This window comes from Pteropus medius, unplaced genomic scaffold (assembly GCF_902729225.1).
Source record: "Pteropus medius unplaced genomic scaffold, Ma_sr-lr_union100, whole genome shotgun sequence".
Taxonomy (NCBI): Eukaryota; Metazoa; Chordata; class Mammalia; order Chiroptera; family Pteropodidae; genus Pteropus; species Pteropus medius.
Window position 1 is genome coordinate 22,212,348 of NW_024342467.1, and position 15,241 is coordinate 22,227,588.

Consider the following 15,241-nt stretch of genomic DNA (forward strand, 5'->3'; position numbering starts at 1 on the left):
TGCCACCAGAAGCGTGGAGCCCGGCCTGTGGCCCTTACGTTCTTACGTGAGCTGTCTTGTGCTCACTGAAAGACAACTCTTGGAAACTCAGTACTTATGCTGCATATTTGTGAAATATTTCAAGTGCATTTTTTTCAGTGGTTACGACTGCTGCTTTAAATAGCGAAGACATGTTTTTGGATTTCTGCCACCCTGTTTTTCCAGACTAGGTGAAATGTAAAAGTGAAGCTTCATTCACTGATTCCGAGAAACACAGACCTCTCCTTTGTGACTCTGGATTGGTGGCAACTGTAGAACCAAGTGGTACTGTGGGAGAGCCTAACCCACGGCTGCCAACCCCCCGGTCACCAACAGGATTGATACCCAGTGTGTAAAAATGGCGTTTGATACACAAAATCAGCTTCAGGAAGATTTCTCTTGCTTCTGCTCCAGTGGAATGACCGCCCTACACCCTTCCCATACCCAGTGTCACCACTGAGTGGCAGTTTAGTATCCTAGTCAAATACTGGGCATCGGACAGACTCACCAAAGACAAGCTGACAGGGACCCACTCTCTCCTTTTCTATGAATATAACCTTAGAAATCTCTTTACCTCCCAAAGTCTTGGATTCCTTACGGTGGTTACAAGGACTTAATGAAATAGTGTTGTGAAGTGCTCGGGCAAGTATTAAGTGCCCGATTAAGGTCGGCCATTTTTAATATTATTGTTACTGGTATTATTAGTATTTATTGCAATTTTCCCTTGCGAATAGTGTATCCAGTGGAAAAAATCCACAATAATAGCCGTGAAGAGTTACAGGAAATAAATATATCTTAATAAGGTTTTATTTCTTACTGGTAAGCAATACAGAGTACCTACAGGGACAGGCTTTGAAGATATCATTTGCGAGGAACCATAGAACCACAAGTTACGTTATTTTAAGAATAACTAATTATTAGGAAGTGAGGTTTTTCTGGTTAATCAAAAGTTCTGGTTAAAAAATAAATTGTCATCTGTTAAGGACTGAATTGAGTTCTCCCGAAATCCATATGATGATGGCCTAACACCCAGTACTTCAGAAAGTGACTGCACTGGATAAAGAGGTGATCACATTAAAATGAGGCCCTTTGAGTGGGCTCCAATCACATTAAAATGAGGCCCTTTGGGTGTCCCTCTAGGAGGAGGAGACTGGGACAGAGGGAGAGACACCCACATGAAGAAGCGGCAAGAGAGCGGCCACCTGCGAGCCAACGAGAGACGCTTCGGAGGAAGCCAGCCCTGCCAGCACCTTAATCTTGGACTCCAGAAACGTGGGAACATAAATTTCTGTTGTTATGGTCAATCTGTGGTATTCTGTTTGGGCAGCGCTAGCGAACTAACATCCCATCTACAGGTGGCTGACTAGCAAAAGGGCAGAATACGACAAAAAACACAACACTAAAACGTATGAAATGTGATTTGGTTATTTGGAGAACATTTCTGTCACGCACATGGCCTCAGAGTTATCTGTATGACCATCGATTTTCATTTTGCTGGCAAAGAATGGAAATCCTTGTTATTACAGAATTCTGAATAACAATTTAATTCAACAAGTATTGATTGACTTATGACCACGTGGAAAAGCGTCGCGCTCACTGGTGAGGACTGTAGGCAGAGGGAGAGGATAAAGATAAGTAAGAAAGTATTTCCAATACCCTACAATACGCAAGAGAGAGAGAGCTGTAAACATCCCTAAGATAAGAACAAATTAAAGTGCTATACTAAAGGTGATAACCTAGGGGTTTGAGAGCACAGCTGTGCGGAGCATTGATTTTTAACTGGGTGCCCTGATGAAAACTTAGTGAGAAGTGCATCTGAACTGGCACTGACATAGCATTTTGATAGGTGAGAGAGAAGAGAACATTCCAAGATGAGAGACAGGATAAAAATATTTGGGGACATTTGGAAAACATGGGCAGGGGAACCAAGTCGAATGAGCGGAATCGGGTGGGGATGGAGCAATGGAAAGCCTGAAGAGTTGTAAGGTAGCGGGGTTGGCTAATAACAAATACTGTAATAGGCGTGGCAGATGGAGCAGCGGCAGGAGTTGTGGGGATAACAGTAGAACTAGGCAGCTAATGCTACACCCACTCTGTGCCAGGCACTCGATAAGCACTTTGTTCTCGTGGGCTCACTTAATTCTCAAAAAACCCTCTTTTAGGGGTGCGCCATCTTTGATTTAAAAAAAATGAGAAGCCAGGTGCAAGGAAGTTAAAGAAACTTGCCGGGAAGTCACACAGGTAAAAAGTGTAAAGTCAGGATTCGGACAGATCACACCGACTCCTAAATCCATTTACTTAATTCACATGAATGTTTCCTCTTTGATGTGAAAACTAGGAAATCATGCAATTCATCTTCTCCACATAGTGAGTTCTTTTTTTTTTTTTGCAAATGGATGCTATATATTGTAATCAATGTAAAAATAAATTCCAACTTTTGTTTCTATGGGAAATGTTATTAAGAGTTTAAAAAGGCAGATTTAAAGTATATATTGTTTTTTTTTTTCTGGTGAGGAAATCAAGTCCTATCTTCTAGGCCCTTTCTACAATACCAAGGAGGAGGTTCTTACTCAGCCAGCTTTCCCTCTCGCTACCAACTGGGATGGTTTAGCATATAAATGCTAGTGTTTATTCTGAAAATAAACACTCGTCTTTCCTCACAATCACCCGTCTCAGGCCACAGAAATCTGGAATTTGAAATAACCTGGGTAGGAAAATAACTCCAGCGGGGGAGCAGGAGACCATGACAAACATGTCAAAGCTCTCTTTAGCTCTTCCAATTCCTTAAAGAAAGATTGCCTTGTACCTAGGATATCACAGTGCATTTGCTAAAACATACGTATCAACTATCAGGTGAAAAAAAATGCCCTTTTATAAATAATAGAGAATATAAAATGGCCAATATGCTACAGTCTGAAATTTGGGGCACTGGACCACAGATGAAGATGCCGGACTACATCATGGCGAGGATTTTGAAGTGTTGACCGACAGGGACAGACGTTACGCATGTGCATAAACAGTCCCCTCCAAGCCAGGAAGCTTCTGGAAGACACCGGAAGTCACTGTCATGCCAGCTAATGGGATAACCTACCACCCGTCGGATGCAAAACTCTGACCTGAGTATTTGATCCCAGAGTGAGGGTGTATCTGCCACGGGGCAATCCTGCCCACAAGCGAATTTAAGTCCACACGTGTGCAAGTGTCTGGTTTCAATTGTGAGATCGATATTTTCACTCGCCAGAGGGAAGAAAAGGTAACTCATTCTTTGGGGTTGCTTTTTTGTTTTTGTTTTTGCTGTTTTTTGTTTGTTTGTTTGTTTTTATCCTCTTAAGGAATCTCTGCTGATTAGCAATTGAAAGCAGTTTTCAAAAGTGACTGATGAAGAAAAAGACACAGTCCATATGTCTGGCAATATGTTTTAATAAAACACTTTTAATTAAAATGCCCAATTAGTATATTGAGAGATACTAACTGGAATCTTTATGTTATAGCCTCTGGTTATGCCATGGAGATGAACGAATTACAAAACAGAGGTAATTATAAAGATAGGCCATTTAACTCACAGCTATAACCTCAAATTATTCTTATACCCAAGTATAGATATTTTAAAATAGCACCAAAGAAATTTAAGAGGGAACTACTACTTAGGAAATATGTAGCAGAAACATTTACGAATGCTTAAAAGAGCTTATAAATAATTTATGTGGATTATAACATTTACTAAAGGATTTATGTTAAATTTTGGGATCTTAGACTAATATCTTTCCTAGTTATTTTCTGTTCTTCATGTAATTCTTATCAGCAGCCCCTCAAAATATTGTAGAACACTTATTTTGAGCTGATTTGTGGCTGTCAAAATATTTCATAGTTTAAGCATAAATAAGATTTTGAGATTTATAATTCCAAAACAGATTTTAAATGGTCACCGTTTATTTGGTTTGAATGTTTAGTTGGTGTAGTTTTCCATCTTAAACAGAGTTATGCTTCAGTCGAGTTAAGGGAACTATTAGCTACACCCTGGTCCTTGTCCAGTCTCCCAGAGTTAGCTTAAATCGAGACAAACTTGTGGCACTGGGGAGCATCGTGGTGGTGTTTGCTTCAGTGTAGGACCCAGAGTGTCGTTTGCTACTACAGTGTAGGAAGGCAGTAATCAGACACAATGCCGTGATTTCTTTTAAAGTAACATCGCATGTTCTCTGAGTGGACTCTTCAAGGTTGCTAAGGATGAGAGAAAATGTCCTCAGCCTCTTTTTTGTGCATCAGAAAAGAGACATTTTAAAAATTAGAACCAGAAAAGAAAAAAAAAAAAAGCATTTCAGTAATTCCAATAGTTTGGGGTATGTGTTTTTCTAAATATGGTTCTTAGCCCTCAGTCTTTTTTTTAGTGACTATCAAAATTCATAGGAACTAAACTAAGCCTCTCCCCATCAGTAATTATCTGACCCCTCCTCTCCATCCAAGCATCACTAACATCAAGGGCATATATACCTGGGAGTGACTGTGAGATGTTAAAACCTTCACGACTTTGACTAAAGTACAAGCATTTCCAAGTACAATTCGTTTCACCACACCCCGATACTGCATGACAGGTCTGAGACTGAGGGAGTCTCAGAACAGGGGAGCTCCGATCCCCTTGGGGTAGACAGACAGAATGAGGCAGAAGCCGGCTAAACAACACATTTGTTATGACTAGTTGTGTTTTCGAAGGCTCTGCTGTGGAAAACCACGCCGATCAGGCCAGAGTCCGCCTTATCGCCCATGCCATTAGAGCCTTTCACACAGATCAGACGTCCGCATCTCCATTTTACACAGAGGGGACCAGAGATGACAACATCTGTGAACTGAACCCATCTCACGTGGTTCGTTAACGTGTACCCAGTTGCTAAAGAAATTCTTCTTCTAAATATCTTGCCTTTCTACTTTTATTAAGTCAGAATTCTGGCAGATTCGGGGGTTTCTCACTATCTGTACAAAACAGAATATGTTTTCTTGGTCTAAAATCAATTGCAAAGATATAGCAGACTTTATAATAAAAACCATTTTCTTTTGATTTACGTGATATTTGCCTTCTACACACAAACTATTAAAAGAATATTTTACAATGTTCTTTATTATAAATTCGGTTTTAGATCTTAAGATTCAGAGTCTGCCACTCGACAAAAATGAGAGGGGAAGAAACTAACATCTGCTGACCACGTGTACTATGTTTAAGCGCTGTGCCCAGCAAGATATATATGATGGCCCTGCAATGGTCACTGGCCAGTGGGGAAGGCGATGAGCTAACACAAAACCTGGTACCTCTGACGAGGGTAGCAGTTAGAGCAAGTGAGGTGCTGTGAGATCACAGATTAAAAACGAGCTTATTCTGATTGGGATGATCCCCAAAGTAGATGATATCGAAACAGAACCTTACGGGACGGCCACCGTAGTAGTAGTAGCAGTAATAATAGCATAGTAGTAGTAATAATAGTAATTACAGTTACGGCTGCTCTGCTAGAACTTGCGCAGTACTTGCTGTGTGCCAGGCATTGTTCTGAGAGTCCTATAAATATTAACTCATTTAATTCTCATAATAACTCTCTAAGGCAAGTACTATTATCCCCATTCTACAGATGAGGAAGCTGAGGTTCACAAATATTAAATGACTTGCCCAAGGACACATGGCTAATAAGTGGTGGAGCTGAGATTTGATCCAGATGATCTAGCCCCAGAGTGTGGAGCTCACAATTACTACACCGAACTGTCCCTCACATGGAAATTCCACAAGGAAAGGGTCAGCCCAGACACTGGGAACAGTGATGTGGCATGAGTTATAAGTGACTGTGCTACTCGAACGCCTCCCTCGCCATGTGAGTAGATACACGAAGTATACAGCACCCCCTTATCCCTCTCTTTGTGTGCCTCCACTCAGTCCTGATGACAGAGAAAGGGAAGACAGGGGAAGAAGCAAAGCAAGTATACAAAAGCGCGGAAATCTACTTTATCTGCAAGAAATGATCATATACATAGTCGCATATTAAAACGGGAGTTCTGGCTGAAGCACCAGGACAATAATTAACACATTCCAAAGGAGGTGTTAGACCACGTGCTGAATTCCCAAGGGAGGGTTCTGGGAACCAGCTACATGATTCTTAAATGCCACGTCCCCATCGAGGTTCTATAGCTGGAAATCAGGGAGGAGAATTTATTTGGTGAAAGTTATTGGTGAGCTGTGAATTGGATTCTGAAGGATGGGACATGTCTGTCCCTCACCTCATCCAGGGAAAAGGGACTTCAACGGGACTTTCTGGAGACCTTAATGTCCACTGCAAATGACGGGCATGTGGACTGGTTTTTGACCCATGCGCCAGGAACCCAAATGCCGAGTGGCTGGTTAGTGGGGCGAAGGGGAGACTGCTGGGCTGGGAATCGCCTCGTTCCCAGAGTGCACCGGGCTTCACGTGTGAGTGTTTGCTCTGGACCAGACATGGGCGTCTTGTAAGAAGGAATCAGAATGAGGTCACTTAGGGTCACACCCAAGAGAACCATCTGGATAGGGCCAACAGATCCCCCAAACTGGCCGGACCACTGGCTTTCTTTACCAAAACAGGGGTATTTTGCCCCATTAAAATGACCGCAGAGGGGAGAGTACAAAGAACCAATGAAAGCATTCACAAGAAGTCAGCTTTAACATCCCAGATCTCGGGAGCAGCAAAGCTAGAGCAATACGACGGTATTTATCCGGGGGAACTTGCTACCGCTCCCCGCGCCCCTCGCATCCCCGTGCTCCAACCCAGAATCAGTCTGAGAGAGCGGCCAGGTGGAGGAGCCGAGGGCCAGGTGGGGAAAGAGACAGGAGACCGACTGCCCCTCCCCCACGGCGGGCTTCCGCCTTCAGGAGTAGTGCGCTTGGAACCCAAGGAGAGATGCTCTGAGGAAGGCTATGACATGAACTATTATATGACCTGCACATTTAAATTATTAAACAGATTCTATGCTTTTGCCCCAAAAGTACTATAGGGCATATTATTATCCAAGAGTTTCCAGAAAAGTCATGGTGGCCTGCCTTGACTGGTATCAAGGGGCGAGGAAACACCTTGCGTCAGACTGGATTTAAAGAGACTTAAAGAAAAATCAGCTCTATGTCTACGCTGAACAAATTGTCCTTAGTCAACATCGCAGCTACATGGGTGACAATTTCCGCACCACACACGTGTGCTTCTGCTCACAATTAAAGGCAGCACAAGGAGCTTCAGAGTCTGGGCTCTGAGCGCGTCTCAGTTTCTTCATCCAGAAAGCAGGAGTAATAACAGTGTGTACCCCACAGTGTTGTTGGGAGGATTAAACGAAGTGATATGCAGTATTTCAGCATTCATACAGTACTCCGCCTACAGGAAGCGCCCCAGAAATGATCTTTGCCATGCTAGTTGTTGTCATTCTTAATAAGATTAAATAAAAGATTCTTTTTGCCTCACCTTATGTGCAGAGAGCCACCAGCCACCATAACAGGAAGGTCCCCGCTGCTGTGTTTTATCTGGTCACCTCTGACTACTTTCGAATCGACAGACCCCAACCCTGCCACTGTGGCAACTCCCGCCCAACTCCCGCCCAACTCCCACCCAACAGGCAGTAAAAGTCCGGCCTCAAAAACGAAAATAAAACCAATGTTTACCGAGGGCTTGCTCTTCCCACGCGCCGCACTGGCTCTGCACGTCACTCATTCCTTGGAGGCGGCTGCTCTTACTGTCCCCATTATCCTGACGGGAAACTAGGACTTTGAAAAGTCAAGGCCGCTGTCCATGGTAACAACCAGTATGTGGTAGGAAAAATGGTCGATGTCAACATCTTTGCCAGCTTCTGATCATCAAAAGTCATTGGGTTAGTAAAAACTCGTTTCATTTTGGGGTCGAATATTTAATATGTTACGAGTCATAGGGATTTCACTAAAGACTACCAGCAACTCAAATTAAAGCGATGCAACTTTTAGGGAGAAGCAATCCTTCGTTATTCATGTGTTTTTAGAATATGCTGAACACTGTGAAGCAAATCAAACAGATTGCCCTTTAATTTCAAGTGAAAGATTTTCATGTTGCAACATGTGCAAAACCAAGTAGTAATTAAACACATATCGCCACTGATGGGTTCACTATTTAATGGGTGTGAATAGGAAGAAGACAGAAATTTAAATGAATTTAAAACATAACATCTAAACAGGTGAGCCTTTCTGAGCAGTCATTTTTAACTTCATACCTTTTTTTTTTAACTTCTATTAGCCTCAGGTCTCTGATATCTGCAATGAGGGTGTGTGATCAGAATTAAAAAGAAATTATACATATATGTAATTTATATGTCAATTTATATACATACGTTTATATATTTAAAAACTTTTTCAGTGGTAAAAGGCTAAAAAAGTTAGCACATGTTTATTATGAGATCTTACTGTATTTTAATATACAGAATACAAATTTAAATATAAATATTTAGCTGCCCAAGTGTGGATAGTGCTTGACAAAGAGAAGGGTTCAAAAATCTTAGATAAAAATATGCAGATGCGCAGAGGTCCTTACTCTCAGCAGCAACGTATCTAGCATTCGGAAATGAGGTGAAAATGACCACAAACGTTTGCCGGTACAATAAGGAATGCCACCTGGAGCCTCTGTAGTTTCTGGGGGACACGGACAGGGGAGCTCCCAAAGACACACGATGTATGCAGAGGCCCTGAATCTGGAAAGCTTACTGTTTTCATAGCCTCCCCACTCCCACCAAGTGCATGGGCAAATATACAAACACTACCGCGAAAAGTGACATTAAAAATAACACCCTGCGATAATTAAGTGAAGAATTCCTGACACGCTCAAACATTATGGTGTTTACGTCACGTGTGTGAGATCGAGTAATCTGCTTTCTCGTTTGACACCAGAATGAGATAGAGAAAAGAGCCACCACTAATTATATGTCATTTAGTCGTCATTCCAATGTTATGAAGTACCCACTACGTGCCAGGTACTGACTTGGGAGATGGATTAAAAAGTGGCCCCTTCGAGGCATTTTTAGACGAGTTAGGGACTCGTGCAATTAGCGGCACTAAGGAAAGTGTATGCTGTTTGCTAGGAATGGGGAAGCTGTAGGAGCTACGGGAGTTCTCTTCAGAAGAGCTCCCCACATACAGTGATGTTCAAGATGGTCCTTAGGGGCGTGGGGCACTGCGCTGGAAGGACATGTACAATGTTCACACTACGGGGCTGGACAGCATGGAGGGCTAAGTGACCCGGGAGAGTGAGAGTGGGCAGAGAGACAAAGGTAAACAGGGATGGCTCACAAAAAGCCTCATGAACTATGACTTCTTGGGAAAAAGTTTAAGGGTAATAATACTGAATAAAAAACATTTCCCTGTATGTTAAGCATATTCATGTATTTTGTGCTATTATTATCAAAAATAGCTAGTTGCTTTTATTTTATTTATTTATTTTTTTATCGCCTACAGCACCTGGTCTTCCTAGGTGACCACACATCATATGGCACATCATTTTGTTAAGTAATACAATATAAATAAAATTTCCTGTATTGCCCTTCAAACCTCATGGGATTGTGACGTATACATCGCTTTAAAGACCGCTGCTCTAGTGGCTATCAGTAAAAACCCTCAGGCTCTACTTCTCCTGACTGGCAGGGAAATAGTCACAGAATCGGGAAAGTCTGCGTGGATGTGCGGAATGCCCTACTTTATCGAGGAAAAGTCTGTGTCCACTGAGAAAAGTTACCGCTCAGACAGCTGGGCTAATTCTGAGTATCAGCGACAGCAGAAGCTGTAGCATAACCGCGAAAATTACAGTCAGCACGTGAGACGCCGGCATCACAGAGCAAAAAACCTTGGAAGGTGAAAACAATGCAAATTATTAGGTGCTGCCACATGAAGACTTTGAGGTTATTTCTTTGTATTTCCTGTAAATGGGGATTTTCTAAAAATGTAGTTTCAACAATGTTTCTGAAACTTTTGGTATGTATCCAAAAGCCTTACAAATATTTATACGTCTTGAGTAAATTAAGAATTGATCCTAGGGGAAGAATCTGAGATAGGGTGGTATATTTTGTAAGTGAATTTATAAATAAAGGTGTGCCCTGTAAAATAATTTTAAAATACAATATAATAATTAGAAACAGCTTATATATCCAAATTTAGGCAAAAAAAAACCGTTAAGTAAATTATGATACAGCTATACAGTGAAACATTAAGCAACTACTAAAAATTGTACTTTCAAAGACTATTTTATGACATGAAAAAATGCCCTCGATGTAATATTAAGTGGGGAATGCAACTTAATAAATTAATTCACACATACACAGTTTTTTCTGGCCTTTCACACGCATGCGCGCACACGTTCCTAGCTACGTTACACAGGTAAAAGTCTAAAAGGAAGCACACCCAAATTTCAGTACTGTCTAGGGAGTTACCTCAGTGATGGTTTTTATTATTTTTATAGTTTTATGTATTTCCCAAATTTCCTAGCATGAATATGTTGCATCCATATATAAAAAAAGTTGGGTAGCCACTGTAATGGAAAAATTTAAAAAATAGTTATATAATCAGAACTCGGTGTTATTGGCAATCAATCTTATTGAAAGTTATCTTGACAGAAAAGAGAAGTAGGTGAATTTTCAAAGTTAATAAACACTAAAAAGATGTCTGTAGGTTTATAGTGCTCGGTAATAGAGAAACGCATGGTCCCTGGGTCAGAAGCAGAGCAGTCTGAAGGACATCCAGATAGTCAGCTTTATTGATGTGACAGGAAACATCTAATGAGAATTTAGGTTAGTAATTATTCATATTCTAGTAACAATGAGTTATCAAATAATGCCTTTGAATCCAATATCTGGAAATCATATCTATATTAGAGATAACTTTCTGTGTTAAATAAAAGTTAAACAAAATCAGGTATGCTACACATATAAACTATTATATTAAACATTATATTAAACTATTATATTAAACTATTATATTAAACATTATATTAAACTATTTTATTAAATTGCCATTATATTCAACTTCAGATCAGAGCAAACTTCTGGCAGCTTGTTCAACTTGCAAAAAGCAATAGTTTTACTTAGAAAAGCTGCCAAGACCAAACTACAACAGCATAAATATGTCATTAATATAAAACTTTCCAATAAGCAAACACTATAAGGATTAGCTGGTTTAAGTTTCCAAGTGCAAATTCCATCTGAAATGATATTGTCAAAAATCTCTGTTGTCTAACGGATTTTTTTTTTTTTTAACATCTACAAAGAGAGTGTATAGTTATAGCTTCTACTCACTGATCTAGGGCCTTCAGAAACATCAATATGTGCAGTACCTAAGAACCAGCGGTAAGAGATTTTTTTGTCAATACAAAGCAAGGTTACTGCATTATAGGAAGACTAGCACTGTTTATTTCACTAGCTTAAAGGGATTGTTCAAGGGCAAATTCTAAAAGAATGATCCTCAGGAGCACTGTAACCCCCGCAAAAAAAGACAACTTTGTGAAAACTCTGAATCTCTATAGAGATATTTTGGGATTATATATTTTGGATATATTTGCAAACAGAGGCAAAGTGTGTCTTTAAAATTATATATAATTTGCCCGTTTATGTATTTTTAACTAAATGAACTTCTTATTTAACAACAATAGAAAGGAACAGAAATACCAAGAAAATAATAAATCAATGGCAATTATGGTGATTCACTCTGGAAAACTTAAGATAACAAATAAGAAAAACTTGCAATAACTAAATGCTAGCCAAATTTTAATGTGATTTGATGTGAGCCTTCCCCATGCTGGACACTGTGCTGGGTGCTGAGATTATTACTGCTTCCTAAATACTGTCCTCTCTCTACACAGCATATTAATAATAGAGAATAGGGCCAGTCCAGGGTGAGGCCACTAAGGCATTTATCATGGGCACCAAATTAAGGAGGGGAGGCACAAAAGATCCCTCATTAATCAAGATAAATAATATTTTAATGAAATATTTCAAAAAATAAAACTAATGCAAATTTTAATATAGATAAGATCTGTCAGAAAACATTATCAAATACAACTCGGTTCTAGGAAAAACGATTAAAACAAAATTCAAGTTAAAAATATGTTTGTAGGTATAAACTTTCAGTTCTAAAATAAGTCATGGGTATGTAATGTACAGTATGGTGACAATAATTAACATTGTATTGCATATTTGAAAGTTAATAGAGTAGATCTTAACAGTTCTCATTATAAGAAAAAATTTGTATCTATGTATGGTGATGGAAATTAACTAGACTTATTGTAATAATTTTTCAATATATACAAATATCAAATCATCATGTGTATGACTGAAACTAATACAATGTTATATGTCAATTTTACCTCAATCCACAAAAATGTGATTTGTGGAATGTCTTTGTTTTTACAAACAAATACTTAAGGATCTTTACAAAATTTTTGCTTGAGAACATCAGGACAAAACACCATCTAGAGTAGTTTCACTTTGTCCCTCACGAAGAGACCAAAAGGGACGTGATTCCATAGTGTAGCAGTTAGCACGTCTGCTTTACACGCAGAAGGTCCCGGGTTCACACCCCAGTGGAGCCACGATGGTCTACAGCCACACCACCCTGAACAAGCCCGATGTCTGATCTCGGAAGCTAAGCAGAGTCGGACCTGGTTAGTACTTGGATGGGAGACCACCTAGGACAACCAGGTGCTGTAGGCATAAAAAATAAAAACAAACAAACAAAACAAAAACAAACAAACAAAAAAAACAAAGAGTCTGAAAGGAAATCATGGCTCTTCATAGAAAAAGCCATCACGGAAAAACAACGCATTGGTATTTACAAAGCAAATCTCAGTATATGATGGATGGTTGAAACAGGAAAACATTTAAAAAATCATTACGATGCTCCTTTAGAAACATGTATTTTCTATTGGGCTAACATAACATTTTTTTTTTTCATCGTCTAGACATTTCAACTCGTTTCTTCAAGCCTTTTACAAACAATCTTTTCCAAAGCCAACATTCAAGCAACTCTAAGAAGCCTGGAGGAAAAAAAAGATGAAACATTCACAAGAAACAAAAGCAGGAGCACTGAAGAGAGAAGAAAAATAGCCTTGATAACCAGTCCGAGCGCCAGGAGATGTTCTTTGGAATACTGAAACAAGATCCAGCTGCAACACGATACGGTAAAGAATCTCACAGCTGTGACACGCCGAATTAATAACCAGGAAACTCTGATCGTTAATGAACTAAAGCCTAGTTTGTTTAAACCTGTACTATATTCTAGTTACTTCCAAATTAATAATTCAGTGAATACATGTAACATTAAAATATTTTATACTCATTTACATGAAATGTTTTAAGTTTTTAAGAAGTACATTAATACCATTTAAAAATCAATGACTAGATGGATATGACTTTAGATTATTTGTATCTCCTCCCTCGCCACCCCCCCTCCCCAAAATGATAACTTCAGAGAAGCTGTATTTCACTCTAGAGTCTCATCTGGTAAAGTCTCATCCACTTGGTGGGAGATCGTAGAAACTGTTGATTCCTAAAGTCCCATATTAAATTTTTTCAATCAATATCTCTAGAATTAGAACCCCAGAAACTGTATTTTTAAGAAGGACCCGTGGCAATGCTTATATGTCCAAGTTTGAGAACCACTGCTGAGCATAGAGTTTTTAATTTGAATTTTTAAAAACAGGCAGTATGTTTTAAAATGACAGAAATAGATCAGGGGATAGATTCTGAAGTTCAGTACTACGGAAATGGTCAGTTACAAAGCATTTCTAGTACGTACACTCTCTTCCCCTGATTCGGTCAAACTCAGGCTGCCTGATGGTAATTACAACAGCTTGTGTAGGGCTTGTGGTTGCCTATTACTGCAGAGTAAAACAAAAACAAAACAAACAAACAAACAAAAAACACTAAGAAGTGTATTACAATGCCTCATTGGTCTTAGAATGTCAAGGCGGAAACCTCCACACTGCGAAGGGATGTGGGGAAGAGAAGAAACTAAAAGGCTGAGCGAGACTACGGAAGAGAATGAGCAGCAAATCAGACACCGTAGATTATAGAATGTTAAAGCTAGAACGGATTGGAGGGAACGGATAAATAAAGCCCTTCATTGTACCAATGACAGAGTAAAAGCAGGGAGAGGTCAAACGAACTGTTAGGTCCCTTAAAATAAAAGCTCTCACGGATCACCAAGGTAGCACTGTTTATTACAGTTTCCATGGAGCCTCTTCGATCCGTAATGGAATACACAAGCTTTTCCCCCACAGGAGTCATACTCTATGGGAAATGCTTGATTGGGCTTGGCGACATTGAAGATAAAAGGAATAGAAGAAAAGATGGCAAATATTCCCTAAAACCATTACTATTTTCATAAATTGACAGGCGCTTTTTAAATCTCAAGTGTTTCTAATGCAAATAGTCTGCGTAAGGGGTTCACTTAGCTTTCAGACCACCTAAACAAAAGACTCTACTCAAAAAGGTCTTAGCCGTTAGGAAAGGGGACAGGGAGAAGCGTGCGTAACCCACAGAGGCCTCTCTGATCGCTTGCATATTCATGACCAAGAAGCTGAGATTCAGTGTGTTTTCATCACTGACCACTGTAAAGGGGCACAAGCCAGCTGACTTTTACCTCTCGTGACGAAATCCCAAACCATGTTACATGGAATTATAGAAAGGAGCCCAAGTCGCAGTGAAATGCTGAATCCTAAACTATCAGAGCAACATCAAGACACCACGATTTTCTAACAACCACACACAGAAACCACCACTCATTATAAACAACGGTCCTTAAATGGGCATTCGCACTGGCACATACCAAGGACACGTGATAGCGTGTCATGTCTGGTTTTTCAAAGGAAATCAGCCACAGGGAAACGGCTGTAGAGGTGAGAGGCTCTTGTTGAGTGCTATGAATTGAATGTTGATACCTTTTACTCTCTGACCCCGTGTGTGTGTGTGTGTGTGTGTGTGTGTGTGTGTGTGTGTGTGTAGGTAGGTAGGTAGGTAGATAGGTAGTAAATGAGAAAGAGAGACCAAATAGTATGAGAACACAGGCAATGGAAGAAAATTGTGTCTGAATCTCACTATAATGAACTGTTCTTACTTACATCCAGGAGATCTTGAGTCACTTTACAAAGGATGTGGATGGAAAAATGGAGGCCCAAGCTATCTTTACTTCCTGTTGAAAAGGTTTCGGGGTGCCACTCCAGTTTCCCAG

General features: G+C 40.0%; 1 protein-coding gene and 1 pseudogene across 4 annotated transcripts in view; one reads left to right on the top strand and one right to left on the bottom strand.

The window, feature by feature from the left end:
- IMMP2L (inner mitochondrial membrane peptidase subunit 2) overlaps window positions 1–15,241 on the bottom strand; it is a 694,672-nt gene that overhangs the window by 38,174 nt on the left and 641,257 nt on the right. The gene's annotated exons all lie outside the window — the stretch shown is intronic.
- On the top strand, window positions 12,608–12,723 carry LOC120602620 (uncharacterized; annotated as a pseudogene).